Consider the following 21,260-nt stretch of genomic DNA (forward strand, 5'->3'; position numbering starts at 1 on the left):
TGAAAAAAGCCAGAGAAAAAGGCCAGCATGGCTGCAGTGAGTGGTCAAGGGGAGAGAGGCAGGAGGTGCGTGTGGAGGAATAGACAGAGGTTGACTGTGTAGGGTCCCAAAGGTGGGGATACAGATGTTAGGAGTTTATGTTGGGAACTCTAGGAAGCCCCTGAAGGGTTTAAGCAGGAGGGTGCTCAGATTTGCTGTGTTAGAAAGTTCAGTCTGCTGATGGAGATCAGACTCTATGGGGGTAAGAATGGGCTTGAATAGAACAGTGAGGAGAGGACTCCAGAAGCCCAGGTAGGAGACCAGCCAGGCAAAAATGGTTGCCATAGATACGAAGAGAAGAAGACCTGAGAGCAACTCAGATGCTGTAGTAGCTGGACTTAAGGTGGGTTGATGAGAGCATGAAGGAAACAGCAATGCCAAGGAGGACTCTGAGGCATCCTTCATCCTGGATGAAAAGCAGGTGAGGGAGGCTAAGGAAGATGTCCACCAATTCTCTTTCAGGACCGCACCTTTCTATTACTATTCCCTATGCCTTACATACTCTTCCCAGGCATCTTCACTGAGCTAGATCCTATTCTACCTTCAGAACCCAGCTCAGGGGTCAATTCTTCTGGGAAGCAACCCCTGACCACTGAGCCTTGTTTCTCTTCCTCTTGTCCCCGAGCATCTGGGCACCACTCTCATAGCACAGAGTGTTCTATGACATGTCTGTGTACTCCCTTGTCCTCAAAAGCAGGAAAAAATGCACTTCAAAGCTATTTCCAACTAGAGTATATTTGGCACACAATAAAGTTTTACTGCATGAGCGAGTGGAGTAAAAATTAAGAAAGATTCAACACTGAGAACCACTGCTCCTCAGCACACAGCCCAAATGTGAGGAATAAACAACAGTTCTCCAACACACGGAAGCAAATGCCTTTAAAGGCGAGAAGTGAAGTTCATGCTCTGTACTCCAAGGCAAGACATCCTCGAAGGAACTGAGAGCCAGTTCACAATTTTAAGAAATATGACTTATCTGGTTTCTTCATCCAGAACAGATTAGTTGAAATTTATGGGGGGTTGTCTCCCTGACAATAAGCACAGAACAGGAAAACAAAATGCACTTGACTGTTGAAATTGGGGCCTCTTCCTGCAAAAATGCAGCCAATGTGTGTCTATTCTCCAGCCTGTGACCACATAACTGCAGATTTTAAAACAAGGTAATTGTAAAAATGAGCATTTACATTGCACTGTCCACAAACAAGATTCATCCAGTCTTCTTAGCAAATGTATGAGAAGTAAAGAAGCTTCCTTTCAAGGAAGGATAAATTTAAAATTTTGGAGGTAAGAGGGGGTGAGGTTGGCACAGAATACAGAGGGAGAGGAATATGAGATGGAAGAGTATTCACAGGGCTCTTCACAGGTTTGGGGATGGTCTGGGTGGTAGTATAAGGGGCTTTGCTTTTGAGCCTTTACTTTATAGTTACATGCAACATTTTTTATTTGCATGTAGGAATTTTAAGACACAGTTTGCTTGCCCAGGGTTACAAAATTAGTCTGTGGCAGAGTTGGTTGGCACTTCAGTTCAGACTTTGTGATTCTAAATCTGGTGCCACCTCTACTACTGTTTGGTGCCATTGTTGCATAGCAAGTATCGCCATGAGCTGTGTCATAGTGCATCCAAACTAGTATCTATGCGTTACAGGGGTATCCAGGGAGGAGACATGAGCATCTGCTTTGGTTAATACCACAAAGTTTAATAATAATGATGCCTTTGTTATTATTACTCTTATGGTTTTTGCAGTGCATGGATGTACATTGCCCCACTCTATATATGTGGAATCTAGAAAAATAATACAGATGAACCTATTTCCAGGGCAGGAATAGAGACGCAGATGTAGAGAAAGAACATGTGGACACAGGGCGGGAAGGGGAGGGTGGGATGAACTGGGAGATTAGGTTTGACATAAATACACTACCATGTGTGAAATAGATAGTTAGTGGGAACCTGCACTATAGCACAGGGAGCTCAGCTCGGTGCTCTGTGATGGCCTAGATAGGTGGGATGGGGCGGGGATGGGAGGGAGGTCCAAGAGGGAGAGGATATATGTATACATATAACTGATTCACTTTGTTCTACAGCAGAAACTAACACAATACTGTAAAGCAATTATACTCCAATTTTAAAAAATGACGATGATTGGGCTTCCCTGATGGTGCAGTGGTTAAGAATCCGCCTGCCAATGCAGGGGACATTGGTTCGTGCCCTGGTCCGGGAAGATCCCACATGCCGCGGAGCAACTAAGCCCATATGCCACAACTACTGAGCCCGTGCGCCTAGAGCCCATGCTCCACAACAAGAGAAGCCACCGCAGTGAGAAGCCTGCTCGCTGCAACTAGAGAAAGCCCGCGCGCAGCAACGAAGACCCAACGCGGCCAAAGATAAATAAATTTTTAAAAAGAGAGACAAGCCAACTTCTGCTGAGAAGGAACATCCACCTTGGACTGAGATACACCAGAGATACATCTACACGAGGAGCGAGTCCTACAGAACACCTACTGAACGCTGACAGAAGACCTCAGACCCCCCAAAAGGCAAGAAACTCTCCCACGTACCTTGGTACGGCAAAAGAAAAAAGAATAAACAGAGACAAAAGGAAAAGGACGATACCTGCACCAGTGGGAGGGAGCTGTGAAGGAGGAAAGGTTTCCACACACTAGGAAGCCCCTTCGTTGGCGGAGACTGCGGGTGGCGGGCGGGGGAAGCTTCGGAGTCGCGGAGGAGAGCGCAGCAGCAGGGGTGCGGAGGGCAAAGCGGAGAGATTCCCGCACGGAGGATCGGTGCCGACCGGCACTCACCAGCCCGAGAGGCTTGTCTGCTCACCAGCCGGGGCGGGCGGGGCTGGGAGCTGAGGCTTGGGCTTCAGTCGTATCGCAGGGAGAGGACTGGGGTTGGCGGCCTGAGGCCTGAACACGGCCTGAAGGGACTAGTGCGCCACGGCTGGCCGGGAGGGAGTCCGGGAAAAAGTCTGGAGCTGCCGAAGAGGCAAGAGACTTTCTCTTCCCTCTTTGTTTCCTGGTGCGTGAGGAGAGGGGATTAAGAGCGCTGCTTAAAGGAGCTCCAGAGACGGGCGCAACCCGCGGCTAAAAGCGCGGTCCCCAGAGACAGGCGTGGGACGCTGCGGCTGCTGCTACCACCGCCAAGAGGCCTGTGTGCGAGCGCAGGTCACTATCCACGCCCCCTTTCAGGGGAGCCTGTGCAGCCCGCCACTGCCAGGGTCCCGGGATCCAGGGACTATTTCCCCGGGAGAGCGCACGGCGCGCCTTGGGCTGCTGCAACGTCACGCCAGCCTCTACCGCCGCAGGCTCGCCCCGCCTCCGTACCCCTCCCTCCCCCAGGCCTGAGTGAGCCAGAGTCCCTGAAGCAGCTGTTCCTTTAACCCCGTCCTGTCTGAGCAAAGAACAGACGCCCTCCAGCGACCTACACGTAGAGGCGGGGCCAAATCCAAAGCTGAGCGCGGAAGCTGTGAGAACAAAGAAGAGAAAGGGAAATCTCTCCCAGCAGCCTTAGAAGCAGTGGATTAAAGCTCCACAATCAACTTGATGCACCCTGCATCTGTGGAATACATGAATAGACAACGAATCATCCCAAACTGAGGAGGTGGACTTGAGAGCAAGATTTATGATTTTTTCCCCTTTTCCTCTTTTTGTGAGTGTGTATGTGTATGCTTCTGTGTGACATTTTGTCTGTATAGCTTTGCTTCCACCATTTGTCCCAGGGTTCTATCCGTCCGTTTTTTTATGTTTGTTTATTTCTTTTGTTTTTAATTTTTTTCTTAACAATTATTTTTTATTTTAATAACTTTATTATATTTTATCAAATTTTATTTTATTTTATCTTCTTTCTTTCTTTTTTTCCTTCCTTCCCTCCTTCCTTCCCTCCTTCCTCCCTCCCTCCCTCCCTCCTTTCTTGCTTTCCTTCTTCCTCTCTTTCTACTTCTACTAATTCTTTCTTTCTACTTTTATGCCTTTTATTCTGAGCCGTGTGGAGGACAGGCTCTTGGTGCTCCAGCCAGGCATCAGGACTGTGCCTCTGAGGTGGGAGAGCCAAGTTCAGGACATTAGTCCACCAGAGACCTCCCGGCTCCACATAATATCAAACGGCGAAAATCTCCCAGAGATCTCCATCTCAACACCAACACCCAGCTTCACTCAACGACCAGCAAGCTACAGTGCTGGACACCCTATGCCAAACAACTAGCAAGACAGGAACACAACCCCACCCATTAGCAGAGAGGCTGCCTAAAATCATAAAAAGTCCACAGACACCCCAAAACACACCACCAGACGTGGACCTGCCCACCAGAAAAACAAGATCCAGACTCATCCACCAGAACACAGGCACTAGTCCCCTCCACTAGGAAGCCTACACAACCCACTGAAACAACCTTAGCCACTAGGGACAGACACCAAAAACAATGGGAACTACGAACCTGCAGCCTGCAAAAAGGAGACCCCAAATGCAGTAAGATAAGCAAAATGAGAAGACAGAAAAACACACAGCAGGTGAAGGAGCAAGATAAAAACCCACCAGACCTAACAAATGAAGAGGAAATAGGCAGTCTACCTGAAAAAGAATTCAGAATAATGATAGTAAAGATGATCCAAAATCTTGGAAATAGAATAGACAAAATGCAAGAAACATTTAACAAGGACCTAGAAGAACTAAAGATGAAACAAGCAACGATGAACAACACAATAAATGAAATTAAAGATACTCTAGATGGGATCAATAGCAGAATAACTGAGGCAGAAGAACGGATAAGTGACCTGGAAGATAAAATAGTGGAAATAACTACTGCAGAGCAGAATAAAGAAAAAAGAATGAAAAGAACGGAGGACAGTCTCAGAGACCTCTGGGACAACATTAAATGCACCAACATTCGAATCATATGGGTTCCAGAAGAAGAGAAAAAGGGACTGAGAAAATATTTGAAGAGATTATAGTTGAAAACTTCCCTAATATGGGAAAGGAAATAGTTAATCAAGTCCAGGAGGCACAGAGAGTCCCATCCAGAATAAATCCAAGGAGAAATACACCAAGACACATATTAATCAAACTGTCAAAAATTAAATACAAAGAAAACATATTAAAAGCAGCATGGGAAAAACAACAAATAACACACAAGGGAATCCCCATAAGGTTAACAGCTGATTTCTCAGCAGAAACTCTGCAAGCCAGAAGGGACTGGCAGGACATATTTAAAGTGATGAAGGAGAAAAACCTGCAACCAAGATTACTCTACCCAGCAAGGATCTCATTCAGATTCGATGGAGAAATTAAAACGTTTACAGACAAGCTACAGCTGAGAGCATTCAACACCATCAAACCGCTTAACAACAAATGCTAAAGGAACTTTTCTAGGCAAGAACCACAACAGATAGAATAACGAACCCAAAACAATTAAGAAAATGGGAATAGGAACATACATATCGATAATTACCTTAAATGTAAATGGACTAAATGCTCCCACCAAAAGACACAGATTGGCTGAATGGATACAAAAACAAGACCCATATATATGCTGTCTACAACAGACCCACTTCAGACCTAGAGACACATACAGACTGAAAGTAAGGGGATGAAAAAAGATATTCCATGCAAATGGAAACCAAAAGAAAGCTGGATTAGCAATTCCCATATCAGACTAAATAGACTTTAAAATAAAGACTATTAGAAGAGAAAAAGAAGGACACTACATAATGATCAAGGGATCGATCCAAGAAGAAGATATAACAATTGTAAATACTTATGCAACCAACCTAGGAGCACCTCAATACATAGGCAAATACTAACAGCCATAAAAGGGGAACTCGACAGTAACACATTCATAGTAGGGGACTTTAACACCCCACTTTCACCAATGGATAGATCATCCAAAATGAAAATAAATAAGGAAACACAAGCTTTAAATGATACATTAAACAAGATGGACTTAATTGATATTTATAGGACATTCCATCCAAAAACAACAGAATACACATTTTTCTCAAGTGCTCATGGAACATTCTCCAGGATAGATCATATCTTGGGTCACCAATCAAGCCTTGGTAAATTTAAGAAAATTGAAATCGTATCAAGTATCTTTTCCGACCACAACACTATGAGACTTGATATCAATTACAGGAAAAGAGCTGTAAAAAATACAAACACATGGAGGCTAAAGAATACACTACTTAATAACGAAGTGCTCACTGAAGAAATCAAAGAAGAAATTAAAAAAATACCTGGAAACAAATGACAATGGAGACACGACGACCCAAAACCTATGGGATGCAGAAAAAACAATTCTAAGAGAGAAGTTTATAGCAATTCAATCCCACCTTAAGAAACAGGAAACATCTTGAATAAACAACCTAACCTTGCACCTAAAGTAATTAGAGAAAGAAGAACAAAAAAAAACAAAGTTAGCGGAAGGAAAGAAATCATAAAAATCAGAGCAGAAATAAAAAGAAATGAAGGAAACAATAGCAAAGATCAATAAAACTAAAAGCTGGTTCTTTGAGAAGATAAACAAAATTGATAAACCATTAGCCAGACTCATCAAGAAAAGAAGGGAGAAGACTCAAATCAATAGAATTAGAAATGAAAAAGGAGAAGTAACAACTGACACTGCAGAAATACAAAAGATCATGAGAGATTACTACAAGCAACTCTATGCCCATAAAATGGACAACCTGGAAGAAATGGACAAATTCTTAGAAATGCACAACCTGCCAAGACTGAATCAGGAAGAAATAGAAAATATGAACAGACCAATCACAAGCACTGAAATTGAAACTGTGATAAAAAATCTTCTAACAAACAAAAGCCCAGGACCAGATGGCTTCACAGGCGAATTCTATCAAACATTTAGAGAAGAGCTAACACCTATCCTTCTCAAACTCTTCCAAAATATAGCAGAGGGAGGAACACTCCCAAACTCATTCTACGAGGCCACCATCACCTTGATACCAAAACCAGACAAGGATGTCACAAAGAAAGAAAACTAGAGGCCAATATCACTGATGAACATAGATGCAAAAATCCTCAACAAAATACTAGCAAACAGAATCCAACAGCACATTAAAAGGATCGTACACCATGATCAAGTGGGGTTTATTCCAGGAATGCAAGGATTCTTCAATATACGCAAATCAATCAATGTGATACACCATATTAACAAATTGAAGGAGAAAAACCATATGATCATCTCAATAGATGCAGAGAAAGCTTTCGACAAAATTCAACACCCATTTATGATAAAAACCCTGCAGAAAGTAGGCATAGAGGGAACTTTCCTCAACATAATAAAGGCCATATATGACAAACCCACAGCCAGCATCGTCCTCAATGGTGAAAAACTGAAACCATTTCCACTAATATCAGGAACAAGACAAGGTTGCCCACTCTCACCACTCTTATTCAACATAGTTTTGGAAGTTTTAGCCACAGCAATCAGAGAAGAAAAGGAAATAAAAGGAATCCAAATCAGAAAAGAAGAAGTAAAACTGTCACTGTTTGCAGATGACATGATACTATACATAGAGAATCCTAAAGATGCTACCAGAAAACTACTAGAGCTAATCAATGAATTTGGTAAAGTAGCAAGATACAAAATTAATGCACAGAAATCTCTGGCATTCCTATACACTTATGATGAAAAATCTGAAAGTGAAATCAAGAAAACACTCCCATTTACCACTGCAACAACAAGAATAAAATATCTAGGAATAAACCTACCTAAGGAGACAAAAGACCTGTATGCAGAAAATTATAAGACACTGATGAAAGAAATTAAAGATGATACAAATAGATTGAGAGATGTACCATGTTCTTGGATTGGAAGAATCAACATTGTGAAAATGACTCTACTACCCAAAGCAATCTACAGATTCAATGCAATCCCTATCAAACTACCACTGGCATTTTTCACAGAACTAGAACAAAACATTTCACAATTTGTATGGAAACACAAAAGACCCTGAATAGCCAAAGCAATCTTGAGAACGAAAAATGGAGCTGGAGGAATCAGCCTCCCTGACTTCAGACTATACTACAAAGCTACAGTAATCAAGACAGTATGGTACTGGCACAAAAACAGAAAGCTAGATCAATGGAACAGGATAGAAAGCCCAGAGATAAACCCACGCACATATGGTCACCTTATCTTTGATAAAGGAGGCAGGAATGTACAGTGGAGAAAGGACAGTCTCTTCAATAAGTGGTGCTGGGAAAACTGGACAGGGACATGTAAAAGTATGAGATTAGATCACTCCCTAACACCATACACAAAAATAAGCTCAAAATGGATTAAAGACCTAAATGTAAGGCCAGAAACAAACTCTTAGAGGAAGACATAGGCAGAACACTCTATGACATAAATCACAGCAAGATCCTTTTGGACCCACCTCCTAGAGAAATGGAAATAAAGACAAAAATAAACACATGGGACCTAATGAAACTTCAAAGCTTTTTTACAGCAAAGGAAACCATAAACAAGACCAAAAGACAACCCTCAGAATGGGAGAAAATATTTGCAAATGAAGCAACTGACAAAGGATTAATCTCCAAAATTTATAAGCAGCTCATGCAGCTCAATAACAAAAAAACAAACAACCCAATCCAAAAGTGGGCAGAAGACCTAAATAGACATTTCTCCAAAGAATACATACAGACTGCCATCAAACACATGAAAGAATGCTCAACATCATTAATCATTAGATAAATGCAAATCAAAACTACAGTGAGATATCATCTCACACCAGTCAGAATGGCCATCATCAAAAAATCTAGAAACAATAAATGCTGGAGAGGGTGTGGAGAAAAGGGAACACTCTTGCACTGCTGGTGGGAATGTGAATTGGTACAGCCACTATGGAGAACAGTATGGAGGTTCCTTAAAAAACTACAAATAGAGCTACCATATGACCCAGCAATCCCACTACTGGGCATATACCCTGAGAAAACCATAATTCAAAAAGAGACATGTACCAAAATATTCATTGCAGCTCTATTTACAATAGCCTGGAGATGGAAACAACCTAAGTGTCCATCATCGGATGAATGGATAAAGAAGATGTGGCACATATATACAATGGAATATTACTCAGCCATAAAAAGAAACGAAATTGAGCTATTTGTAATGAGGTGGATAGACCTAGAGTCTGTCATACAGAGTGAAGTAAGTCAGAAAGAGAGAGACAAATACCGTATGCTAACACATATATATGGAATTTAAGGAAAAAAATGTCATGAAGAACCTAGGAGTAAAACAGGAATAAAGACACAGACCTACTTGAGAATGGACTTGAGGATATAGGGAGTGGGAAGGGTAAGCTGTGACAAAGCGAGAGAGAGGCATGGACATATATACGCTACCAAATGTAAGGTAGATAGCTAGTTGGAAGCAGCCGCATAGCATAGGGAGATCAGCTCGGTGCTTCGTGACCGCCTGGAGGGGTGGGATAGGGAAGGTGGGAGGGAGGGAGACGCAAGATGGAAGGGAAATGGGAACAGATGTATATGTGTAACTGATTCACTTTGTTGTGGAGCTGAAACTAATGCAGCATTGTGAAGCAATTATACTCCAATAAAGTTGTAAAAAAAAAATGAATGCATGTTCCAAGGCCTTGATGAGCTAAACCAATTATGCAAAGAAAAATTAAAAAAAATAAAATAAAAGATAAAATTAAAAATTGATGATGAAGTAAATTAAAAAAAAAAAAAGAAAATTTCTCAATCGCATCACAGCCGCCCTGCAAGACAAGTCGTATTGTTCCCATTAAACAGAAAAGGAGATTCAGATTGAGTTAACTCATAGACAAGGTGGTGTTGAATTCATTTCTGCCTGATTCCAAAATGTCATTCGAGCCACTAGTCTCTTCTTATAAGGTAGGTCTCCACTCAACCTCCTTATCATGCTTCTTAGCAGTAAAGGATGGTGCGTGCAAGATTGCTCAGACCCTGACCCAGCAATCACCGTGCCTACTTACATAGGGGACAATTACAGAATGGCTATCAAGGCTGCACTTCAGCCAGAGCTTCCCATGAGCTGAATTCGTCATTGTGGAGTTCAAGTAAGATGCTGAGCGTGTGGCTCAGATCTCAGGGCTATAAGCATCCCAATGCCTTCTGACACTGAGGGTGAACATGCTCAAACAGGCATGCAGCAAGAGAGACACAGACAGACAGAAAGACAGAGAACTGACTCCTCAAGAGGGTCCCTGAGCCCATCTACCCACATAGCCACCTGGATAAGAGGGTGGAGATGCTGGGGGTCATGCCTTTGTAGTCACAGTGACCTGGACCTTGGGCAATCTGATGAGTAATTCCACACCATTTTTCCTTCCTTATAGCGGTTCGATGCCTGAACTGCGCTGATGGGAATAGACAGGGTGTTTACTCAAGACCTAGACGGTGCCTTCTGTGTTGCTTCTGACACCAGACTTAATGAGCCCAGGCAATGCACTGGCCTTCCTGTCTACCGTAGCACATCATCCTGATGTCTTCATGCAACGGTTCTCAGAGAGTTCAAGGTCCAGCTCTGGGTCATAAGTGAAAGTGACCCTTTCTCCCTTCCTTCCATGCGTGTCGCATGGGCTGGTTCCCTCCTGGCATCATACTAGACAGGGTCTCATGTGAGCATCACACTTAACACCTTCCCACCTGGAACCCCATGATGCTCCTGCAGGTACCCCTTTGCCTTGGCATGTTATTAACCAGAAAAGCTGAGGGTCATTTGCATCCTTGGAGATGCTAATGTCAAGAGCAATTGTGAAAGTACCTAAAGTCCAAGATCTCTCTCAAATGCTGCTCTTTAAGTGTCCCTCTCAAGAGAAGGGTAACTGTCATCAGTCTGTAAACATTAAGCTGGTTTCCAATCTATAGAATAGACTCTCACCCATTCCATTCCATGAGTAATTTTTTTCTTAATATATATAATTCCCCAGAGAATAAATCTCAGCACCCACCAATCTCCCTCCCTGCTTTATTTTTCTTCACAGTTCAGATTTTCTTTTCTACATATTCTGTTATTTACTCATGTTTTGTTGATGGTTTCTCTTTTTTACCTGCACGAAACGTATGCTCCATGAGGCCAGGGCTTTTGGTCTGGTATCTTAGTGTATCTCCTATACCCAAACAGGGAGAGGCATATTCTTGTACTTGGTAAATATTTTTTGAATAATTGAACAAGTGAATATTAGAAGAGGAATTTTTTTTTACGTTTCTAGATATGCCTGACAAGGTGAGTTTTTTTCCCAAAAACACTGTGCATGAGATAATAGCGAGTCACCTCCTATTTAAGCTCTTCCTAAATCTCTATATGAGGCAGCTCACTCAGTCTTTCCTGGGTTATTACTTCACATTTGCAAAAGTTAGATGTAAGATGTTCAACATCAGATGTTAAACAAGTTCTGAAGCCATGCCTCGTCTTGAACTTCCATTTTTGCCTAAGCCAGTCTGAGTTCAGTTTCTGTTGCTTGCAACCAAGATTGTTGATCGGTAGTGTAGAGGAGGGAGCAAACAAACCTGTTCAGCAAAGATTCCTAGTGAAAAGCTCTGCTAAAAAGTACAGACTAACGTTTATACAGCACTACTACGAGCTAACAGTGCTATTTTGTGTGCTTTATATATATGAACCCATTTAATTCTCACAACCACTCTATGAGGTCAGGACTATTATTATGCCCATTTCATAAATGACGAAACAAAAGCTTAGCAAGGTAATGACCCGCCCAAGTCACACAGCTGGTAAGTGTTAGAATTGGGGATTGAACATTAACAGGCCACTATGCTTTACTGCGCTCACCAGCTTAAAGTCCATGTCAGAGGATCATGGTATTAGAAGAAAAGCTATCCAGAGTAATTGGCCCCTTTTTGTGTCCTATGAGATACCTGGAGATACAAGGACAGTGTGCCTATGGGGGATACCCCTGACAGGACATATGATAATGCCCAGCTCTATGGGTAATTGACCCAGGTGCCCACACTGACTAACTGCTGTGCCCATGCAAGCAACTCAGCATGCACATGGCCAGCAGGCTGGACTTCTAGCAGTGACCCCTACTGGCTAATACCCACAAGCAGCTCTGGCCAGCTTTGACTTCAATCACAAAATCTTTTCCTAATTGAGTTTATTGCCTTTTTGGCAGCTCTCATGGGGCAAAGGATTACTGCTTGATAAAAGGGAAGTTTTTACTGACGTGGAGTATAGAAACTTTAACTTGTAGTTAGTGCAATATTGGTCATACATGGGGAGGGTGGGTTCCTGATGTTAAAAACCATAGAGCACAGTTGGGGATAAAAAACAGTAGAATATGTTTAACTGTCAAGAAAGGAAAAGCACCATTGTGTTCATTCCCTGCCTTAAAGTGGAGTAAACATGCAGCAATCGTTCTGGAGTCTAAACTGAGTACAAGTCAGATAGTAGGAGTGATGATTCATCCAGCCCTCAGCATGGATTTTTAGGTTGTACAGACCTAAATTCACATGCAAGAGCCAATACGAGTTGCATGATATTAGGCAAGTGATTTAATTACATCAGAGTTGCTGTGAAATCAGGTTCCACCATGCTTAGCACGGAGTAGCTAAGAGTAGCTACACAGATGGTCATTTCCATTTCCCCTTGCTCCTGACACACTTTACAACTGTAAAGAATAATTACTCGGGGTTAAAGTACAGCAGGGAGTGCAGTGACAAAACAGTGTCTGGACATATTACGCTGAAAACACCCAGCAAAGTCCAAAGGGAAAAAAAATTAAGAGACAGTAGAAGAGAAGGAAAGAAAGCAGTCCAGAAGAGTCTTTTTCTAACTCTTACCCTAACCAACGTAAATCACTCAGCATGCCTGGGCCTCAGTCTTCTTGCCTATAAAATGGGAGCATAGGAATTAGTCCATTTTATAATATAAATATTTAGAGCTATAAATTTCCCTCTGGGCATATCTTTAACTGCATTACAAAGATTGTTGTGTGTTTTTATTTTCATTTAACTCAAAATATTCTCCAATTTTTCTTATGATTTCTTCTTTGACCTATGGGTTATTGAGGAGTATGTTTCATATTTTGCAAATCATGGGAATATCCCAGACACCTTTGTGTTATTTATTTCTCATTTTATTCCTGGTGGTCAGAGAACATTTTGAGACTTGATTAATGCCCATTTTGGTGAATTCTATATGCACTTCAAAAGAGTGTGTATTTTGCTATCAATAGGTAGAATATTCTATAAATGTCAATAAGGTCAGGTTGACTGGTAGTGTTGTTCAGGTTTTCTATATCCTTTTCTGTCTACGTGTTCTATTAATTGCTGAGAGAAGAGTGCTGAAATCTCTAATTGTAATTGTGGATTTGTCTATTTCTCTTTTCATCAGATTTTGCTTCATATATTTTATGCTCTGTTATTAGGTATATAAAGAACAAGGATTGTCATGCTTTCTTTTGAACTGACCCTCTTGCCACTATGAAAAGTGTCTCTATATTCCTTTTATCCCCCAGCTTTATTGAGGTATAATTGACAATACAAAATTGTACATTTTTAAAATGTACAACCCAATTACCTGATATACATATGCAGTGTGAAATATTCATCACCAAGCCAATCAACATATCCATCACTTCATAACTTTACCATTTTCCTTTTTTTTTCTTTCTTTTTTTTTTTTATGTAGTGAGAACACTCATGATCTACCTTCTCTGGAGAACTGGTGTACAGCAATGTGACTATAGTTGACAATATTGTATTCTGTGCCTTCCAAAGTCTACTTCATCTGATGTTAGTACAGCCACTCCAGCATTCTCATACTTAGTGTTTACATAGTACATCATTTTCCTGCCTTTCACTTTTTACCTATCTCTGAATCTTAAATGAATTTCTTATGGACAGCCTAGAGTTGGGTTTTGCTCTTTTTATCCATTCTGACAACCTCTGTCTTTTGATTGACCATTTATATTTAGACCATTTATATTTAATGAAATTATCAATATGACTGTCTATTTATCATCTTGCTATTTGTTTTCTATTGTCTCATCTGCTCTTTGTATTTATTTTTCTGCCCTTTTAAAAAATTATTTTGTAGCATTCCATTTTATCTCCACTGTTGGCTTATTAGATACAATTTCTCTGTTTTATTTTTCAGTGGTTTCTATAGGCCTTACAATATGAATCTTCAATCGATTATAGTCTATCTTCAAATATTGTTATACCACACATATAAGACCCTTACAATAATATACTTCCTTTTTTCCCATTCTTTGTGCTATGGTTGCTAAACATTTTCCTTCTACATACATTATAAACTGCAGAATACATTGTTATTAATTTTTGCTTGAAGTAGTCAATTCTTTCTTAAAGATAATTTTTAAGAGAATGGGGAAAGTCTTTTATATTTACTTATGTATTTACCATTTCTAGAGTTATTTATTCTTTTGTATAGATTTCATCTGGCATTATTTCTCATCAGCCAGACTGAATAATTCCTTTAATAAATCTTGTAGTACAGATCTACTGGTAATAAATTCTCTCAGCTTTTGTTTGTCTAAAAATGTCTTTATTTTGTTTTCATATTTGAATGATAGTTTCACTGAGTATGGAATTCTATATTGACAGTTTTTGAGTTTTGGTAGGTATATTAATCTGCTTGGACTCCCATTAAAATACGTCATAGACTGGCTGGTTTAGACAAAAGAAATTTCTTTTCCCACCAGTCTGGAGGCTAGAAGTTCTAGATCAAGGTCCAGCGTGATCAGTTTCTGATGAGGGCTCTCTTCATGGTTTGCACACAGCTGTCTTCTTGCTGTGTTCCCACATGGTATAGAGAGAAATCTCTAGTGGCTTTTCTTATAAGGACACTAATCCTATTGGATCAAGTCCCCACCCTTATGGCCCATTTAACCTTAACTACTTCCTTACTCAAAATACTGGCACGCTGAGGTTTAGGGCTTCAACATACAGATTTTGGGGGTGAGAGGGACACATATTGATACATTCAGTCCATAACAGGGGGGGTTTTAAATTTTAGATCATTGAAGATGCAAACCCCTTGTCTTCTGGTTTGCTCCATTTCTGTCAGGAAGTCTGCAGTCATTCTTGTCTTGACACCCCTGTACATCATATGTCCTTTTTCCTGGCCACTTGGAGTTTGTTGAACTTCTTGGAACTGTGAGTTTATAGTGTTCAGCAAATTGGAAATTTTTCAATTATTATTTCTTCAAGTATCTTCTCTGTCCCTGCTCCTGTCTACCTGGAACTCCAATTACACCCATATTATATCACTTGATGTTGTCTCACAATGTCAAGAGTCACATGTCACCAAGGCTCTGTTCATTTTTTCTTGTTTTAAAATTTCTTTTGATTCAGTTTGGATGATTAGATTATTTCTGTTGCTACATCTTCAACTTCATTTGATTTTTTTGCAGTGCCCCACCCAGTGAACTTTTCATTTCAGACATTGCATTTTTCATTTCCAGAAGTTTCATTTGGTTCATTTTTTATATCTTACTCTCCTTATTATGTTCATATTTTCCCTTAAATCCATGAGTATATTTAAAGTAGCTTTTTGTTCATGTCTTTGGCTGACTATACCATCAGCTCTGTTATTTGTAGATCTGTTTAGATTGCCTGCTCACATTTGTTTCTTTGTATGTGAAATTTTTTATTGGATTAGATTGTTGTCTTCCCTTAAAAAAATGTTGAGTGTTTTCTGGCAGGCAGATATTTTACTTGGAGTTCATTCTTTTTAGGGTTGTTTTTAAGCGACCTCAAGTCATCTTCCCTCTGGGTCCACTCTAGCCTCACTACTAAGGCATGACCCTTCTAGATCTCCACAAATTGCCCTGGGTGTTCAAAGTCACAATTCAAATGTCTTCAGCCCTGTGTGAACCCTGAGAATTCTTCAGCTTATAGGTTACCAGTCACTCTTTGCCCAGCCTCGTGGAGTTTCACCCAACACACATGGCTTAGTGCTCAGCAAAAGACTCGGATGGACTCCCATATAGATTTCCAGAGTTCTCTCTTTCTATCTCTCTCTCTCTCTTTCCCCATCCTCTCTGACTCTATGCTCCATAAATACCAGCCACCACAAACTCCCTGGACTCCAATACCTGTCTCTTCATCCTAGCAAGACTACCGCGCAACACAGTCAGGACTGTGCCTACAAGCAAAAAGCCAGGACAATGGCAGGGATCACACTTTTGTTTCATTTCTCTCAGGAGCCATCATCCTAAACTGCCTACTATCCAATGACTGAAGACAGTTTCATATATTTTATCTTATTTTTTAGCAGTTTATAGTGGAGGGCAAGTCTAGTCCCAGTTACTCCATCACAACTAGTAACAGGAATCTGGTCCCGTTTTAAACTCTTTTTAGCCACAAAATTCTCTTTTTGAATGAAATCGGTCATAGAATCACAATAGAGCAGAGGGATAAATGAGAGAAATTTGGAGTGCCTCTGAATTTAAATCGTATTCTTGGACATAATTCATTATTTATGGAACCCCTTGTTGCTCCACTGTAGGCATGACGTTTGAAAATCATCATCTAGATCAGTCTCAAAATTGCTAGACCAAAGAAGGGTCAAAATGACCCTTTGGGATACTGGGGAAAATACTAGAATTTGTCTTTATTTTCAACTCATTTTAAAATTTCCATTTTGGATAAATGTTTTATGATTAAAAAGCATATTAGCATGGTAGTACATTTAAATACTACTTTATAAATAGACAACTATACATATGTAGGTCAAAGGATGTGGGTTTTTTAACTAATAGGAGTACATGATCAAAATAGATTGAAGGCCTCTGGACTAGATCAGGGTCAGTAAACTTTTCCTGTAAAAAGCCAAATTGTAAAATATTTTAGACTTTGGAGACCATATGGTCTTTGTCAAAACTACTCAACTCTGCTTTTGTAGCATGAAAGCTATATGTACATAAATGAACATAGCTGTGTTCCAACAAAATTTTATTTGCAAAAACAGGTGGTGAGCTAGATTTGGCCTGCAAGCTGTAGTTTGTCAACGCTTGGGCTAGGTGATTTCTGAAGACCCTTTCAGCAGAAGAGTCTTTTGGCTCAATCTCCATCTACAGACTAGAATGGGACAGAGTAGAGTATCTTTGATACCCCCAGCTCCTATACGTTCTTCTTAAAGGGCTACCATGATTTATGCCACTTAATCCTAACCCCCCACGTCCACAATCCCTTCTTTCACAACATTGAAATATACAACAAAAATTCTTCCAAAATCAAAAAGTGGTTAAAACTCAGGCACTGGAATAAAACAGAAGTTAAAACCCTAATGACACTATGTAGAGCTGGGCTCAGTTTCATTATTTCTGTGGCTTTCCATCCTCATCATGTGTAAAATGGGGACTCTGAGCTAACTAGCAGGTCTGCTGCACTGGTTGAAAGAGATAATGTATTTGAACTTGACACAGTAGGTAGACAATAAATGCTAGATTCCTCCTCTAGTCTTCACTCTGGGCCCTTTTTGCCCTCCAAAACAAAAAATGGAAAGAGGAAGACAGGGTGAGAGCAAATGGAAAGATGGAGAGAGGGAGAGAGGGAGGGAGTTTTATTATTCCTTTGTCCCTCTACCAAAAGTTTTGCTTCTTTTTTTTTTTCTTTTTGTGGTACGTGGGCCTCTCACTGTTGTGGCCTCTCCCGTTGCGAAGCACAGGCTCCGGACGCGCAGGCTCAGCGGCCATGGCTCACGGGCCTAACCGCTCCACAGCATGTAGGATCTTCCTGGACTGGGGCATGAACCTGTGACCCCTGCATCAGCAGGCGGACTCTCAACCACTGCGCCACCAGGGAAGCCCAGGTTTTGCTTTTTGTGTTCATGTGCTGGGAAGGGTGAAGCTCTTTAATACTTTTGTCACACACCAAGGCACTGCCCTAAGGCAATGGGGTGAGGGAAGGAAGGTAGGTAATGGCCAGCAGAATCTATAATACATCCCTTAAGTTAGCTGTCTCCAAAATAAGGTGTCTGCACCAGGGGTTTTACAAAATGATCCAATGGGGCATAGGGAGAAAACGTTAGAATTTCTCTTCATATTTACTTTTTACCTCATCTTTTAAAAATTTCTATTTCTGATGTGTTTTCTCATGTATTTAACATATAATACTGTAGTACATTCATGTAGTTCATCAATAATTATATATTTTATTTTTAAAGATTTACTTATTATTTATTTATTTTTGGCTGCATTGGGTCTTAGTTGTGGCATGTAGGATATTTTTTTAATTTTTTTAATTTTTTGCTTTATAACAAATTTAATCAGTTATACATATACATATGTTCCCATATCCCCTCCCTTTTGCGTCTCCCTCCCACCCACCCTATCCCACCCCTCCAGGCGGTCACAAAGCACCGAGCTGATCTCCCTGTGCTATGCGGCTGCTTCCCACTAGCTATCTACCTACATTTGGTAGTGTATATATGTCCATGCCGCTCTTTTGCTTTGTCACAGCTTACCCTTCCCCCTCCCCATATCCTCAAGTCCATTCTCTAGTAGGTCTGTGTCTTTATTCCTGTCTTACCCCTATGTTCTTCATGACATTTTTTTTCTTAAATTCCATATATATGTGTCAGCATACAGTATTTGTCTTTCTCTTTCTGACTTACTTCACTCTGTATGACAGACTCTAGGTCTATCCACCTCATTACAAATAGCTCAATTTCATTTCTTTTTATGGCTGAGTAATATTCTATTGTATATATGTGCCACATCGTCTTTATCCATTCATCCGATGATGGACACTTAGGTTGTTTCCATCTCCGGGCTATTGTAAATAGGGCTGCTATGAACATTTTGGTACATGTCTCTTTTTGAATTATGGTTTTCTCAGGGTATATGCCCAGTAGTGGGATTGCTGGGTCATATGGTAGCTCTATTTGTAGTTTTTTAAGGACCCTCCATACCGTTCTCCATAGTGGCTGTACCAATTCACATTCCCACCAGCAGTGCAAGAGTGTTCCTTTTTTTCCACACCCTCTCCAGCATTTATTGTTTCTAGATTTTTTGATGATGGCCATTCTGACTGGTGGGAGATGATATCTCATTGTAGTTTTGAGTTGCATTTCTCTAATGAGCAAAGATGTTGAGCATCCTTTCATGTGTTTGTTGGCAGTCTGTATATCTTCTGTGGAGAAATGTCTATTTAGGTCTTCTGCCCACTTTTGGATTGGGTTGTTTGTTTTTTTGTTATTGAGCTGCATGAGCTGCTTATAAATTTTGGAGATTAATCCTTTGTCAGTTGCTTCATTTGCAAATATTTTCTCCCATTCTGAGGGTTGTCTTTTGGTCTTGTTTATGGTTTCCTTTGCTGTAAAAAAGCTTTGAAGTTTCATTAGGTCCCATGTGTTTATTTTTGTCTTTATTTCCATTTCTCTAGGAGGTGGGTCCAAAAGGATCTTGCTGTGATTTATGTCATAGAGTGTTCTGCCTATGTTTTCCTCTAAGAGTTTGATAGTGTCTGGCCTTACATTTAGGTCTTTAATCCATTTTGAGCTTATTTTTGTGTATGGTGTTAGGGAGTGATCTAATCTCATACTTTTACATGTCCCTGTCCAGTTTTCCCAGCACCACTTATTGAAGAGACTGTCCTTTCTCCACTGTACATTCCTGCCTCCTTTATCAAAGATAAGGTGACCATATGTGCGTGGGTTTATCTCTGGGCTTTCTATCCTGTTCCATTGATCTAGCTTTCTGTTTTTGTGCCAGTACCATACTGTCTTGATTACTGTAGCTTTGTAGTATAGTCTGAAGTCAGGGAGGCTGATTCCTCCAGCTCCATTTTTCGTTCTTAAGATTGCTTTGGCTATTCAGGGTCTTTTGTGTTTCCATACAAATTGTGAAATGTTTTGATCTAGTTCTGTGAAAAATGCCAGTGGTAATTTGATAGGGATTGCATTGAATCTGTAGATTGCTTTGGGTAGTAGAGTCATTTTCACAATGTTGATTCTTCCAATCCAAGAACATGGTACATCTCTCCATCTATTTGTATCATCTTTAATTTCTTTCATCAGTGTCTTATAATTTTCTGCATACAGGTCTTTTGTCTCCTTAGGTAGGTTTATTCCTAGATATTTTATTCTTTTTGTTGCAATGGTAAATGGGAGTGTTTCCTTGATTTCACTTTCAGATTTTTCATCATTAGTATATAGGAATGCCAGAGATTTCTGTGCATTAATTTTGTATCCTGCAACTTTACCAAATTCATTGATTAGCTCTAGTAGCTTTCTGGTAGCATCTTTAGGATTCTCTATGTATAGTATCATGTCATCTGCAAACAGTGACAGCTTTACTTCTTCTTTTCCGATTTGGATTCCTTTTATTTCCTTTTCTTCTCTGATTGCTGTAGCTAAAACTTCCAAAACTATGTTGAATAAGAGTGGTGAGAGTGGGCAACCTTGTCTTGTTCCTGATCTTAGTGGAAATGGTTTCAGTTTTTCACCATTGAGGACGATGCTGGCTGTGGGTTTGTCATATATGGCCTTTATTATGTTGAGGAAAGTTCCCTCTATGCCTACTTTCTGCAGGGTTTTTATCATAAATGGGTGTTGAATTTTGTCAAAAGCTTTCTCTGCATCTATTGAGATGATCATACGGTTTTTCTCCTTCAATTTGTTAATATGGTGTATCATGTTGATTGATTTGCGTATATTGAAGAATCCTTGCATTCCTGGAATAAACCCCACTTGATCATGGTGTACGATCCTTTTAATGTGCTGTTGGATTCTGTTTGCTAGTATTTTGTTGAGGATTTTTGCATCTATGTTCATCAGTGATATTGGCCTGTAGTTTTCTTTCTTTGTGACATCCTTGTCTGGTTTTGGTATCAAGGTGATGGTGGCCTCTTAGAATGAGTTTGGGAGTGTTCCTCCCTCTGCTATATTTTGGAAGAGTTTGAGAAGGATAGGTGTTAGCTCTTCTCTAAATGCTTGATAGAATTCACCTGTGAAGCCATCTGGTCCTGGGCTTTTGTTTGTTGGAAGATTTTTTATCACAGTTTCAATTTCAGTGCTTGTGATTGGTCTGTTCATATGTTCTATTTCTTCCTGATTCAGTCTTGGCAGGTTGTGCATTTCTGAGAATTTGTCCATTTCTTCCAGGTTGTCCATTTTATTGGTATAGAGTTGCTTGTAGTAATCTCTCATGATCTTTTGTATTTCTGCAGTGTCAGTTGTTACTTCTCCTTTTTCATTTCTAATTCTATTGATTTGAGTCTTCTCCCTTTT

The sequence above is a fragment of the Mesoplodon bidens genome (genome assembly GCF_964165515.1).
Source record: "Mesoplodon bidens genome assembly, chromosome: 11".
Lineage (NCBI taxonomy): Eukaryota > Metazoa > Chordata > Mammalia > Artiodactyla > Ziphiidae > Mesoplodon > Mesoplodon bidens.